Here is a 2162-nt window from a genome sequence, read left to right on the forward strand (position 1 = left end):
CTTCAAATGGTGAATTTAATATTGAAATTGTGTTCTTATATGTTGATTAGTACTATGTGCATAATTTATTCCTTTCAAGTGATTGATGAATTAAGCATGTGAGTTGAATAGTGAAGTTATATCATGTTAGCATGTGTTTAAGTTCATGACATGCAAGTGTTTGTTAAAATGCCCTAATGAATGAAGAACGATCAAATGCTTAGTTTACATGTTTCAAGTTTATACCATGTCTCTTATTTTTTGCTACCAAGTCTTGGGGGTACTTGTACCCAACAATTTAGCTGATTATTTAGAGCCATGGTCAGTCATAGTATAGTAACAGTTATGTCACTATCAGTAGTACTCTTAGTCAGTTATAGAGCTCAGGAAAAAATCAGTAGACTCAGTATTCTTCCAGTCTAGTTCAGTAATTTGTCCAGACCTTAGTAAACTCAGTCAGTTAACAGAATTCAGTAGCTTTCGACAGTCCATGGAATTCAGTGTACCCAATTCAATTTGGTTAAACAACAATATCAGTAATAACTCAGTCTAGCCTAGTACAGACTAGAAATCAGTTCAGTTTTTATTCAGTTGGGAGTAGGATTCAGCACCGAGTTAACCCAGGGATGGGGGAATTCCCGCCAGTAGAGGGTTTGGCCCTTAGTAGAAATCCCTGCATTATAGAAATATGTAGCCATTATAGGTTGAGATATCTTTCTACCAGATATATTGAGGGTTGATATATCTTATATGAGTTATCCTGCCAGGGAGGGTTGACAGAAGAGCTTCCTGTCAGAGAGGGTTAACTCACAGTTTGTCCTTACCCGTGGCAAGGTATTGACACCCTTTCAACTAGGGTTATAGGTTGGACTCTAATCAGTTTAGAGAGGGGTATGTAGGTTAGATGATTACCTCCCACAGTCTCAATTCCAGTCTCAGTCTCAGAATAGAACTCAGTTTAGTTCTATAGATCCAGGACAATCAAACGTAGTCACTCAGATCAGTACGGAACTCAGTATGGTTCCACAGTATTCAGAACTGTCAGATATAGTCATTCAAATAATCAATAATACAGTATTCATAAACTCAAATATTGGTTATCAGTATTCAGATTCAGTACTCAGTATTAGCACGATCTTAGTTACAGTTTATGTATTTATGCATATACTCTTACTCAGTCATACTCATGTTATTCAGTTATTATTGTGCATACATATGAACCCATGCATTTTAGCCTACCGCACTAAGCATACCAGTACATTCAAAGTACTAACACATGCTTTTCTTTGCGCTATGATGTCTTATATCATAGGTTTTGATACACGGGCTCCAAAGCACCCTTAGAAATTTAGATTCTTAGTTTTCAGAGTAGTGGTGAGTCCTTATAGTTTGAGGACATGCATATTATTTACAGTACTTCAGTTTTATTTTAATAGATAGAGTTAGTTGGGGGCTTATCCCATCAAATCCACAGTTTAGACAGTTAGAGGCTTTTCATACTAGAGTTCTTTTAGACAGTTTTTCAGTAATTATATTTAGTTTTTGGTATTTTGATAACGCATTCAGATTTATTTACAGATGTGAACCTTATGGCATATGTTTCCACCTACTTCTACAATTACTACAGTATTTATTATACAGTTATTGTAGTAGGTACCATTCATGGGTTATCTTGTGGTCCTTTGGGATTATGAGTATCGTGTAGCGTACGGGGTACAGACTTAGGGTTTTACACCTTATCAATGCCTGATATACCTCCGATCATGTGGCAGGCAACTATTAGCAGTGAGCCGATGGGGATTATTTCTTATATTTATGTTAGGAGGTTTATTTTGAGAGGTTATGAGTCTTATCTTGCTTATATTTGTGATGTTAGTATGGAGAGTCCATCCCCTGAATCTGTTCTTGTAGTTTGTGAGTTTTCTAATATTTTTCCTACTGATCTGCCAAGCATACCTTGAGTTTATTATTGATATTGAGCCTAACACCTGACCTATTTCCATGGCACCTTACTATATGGCTCATGCCAAGTGTAAGGAGCTGAATTCTAAACTTCAGGATCCTATTGGTATTTATTAGACTGTGTGTGTCTCCTTGGAGAGCTCCTGTGTTGTTTGTGAAGAAGAAAGATTGCTCCATGTGGATGTGTATTGATTATAATCATATTAATGAGGTGAGGGTGA

The sequence above is a fragment of the Capsicum annuum genome, chromosome 12, assembly GCF_002878395.1.
Source record: "Capsicum annuum cultivar UCD-10X-F1 chromosome 12, UCD10Xv1.1, whole genome shotgun sequence".
NCBI lineage: Eukaryota > Viridiplantae > Streptophyta > Magnoliopsida > Solanales > Solanaceae > Capsicum > Capsicum annuum.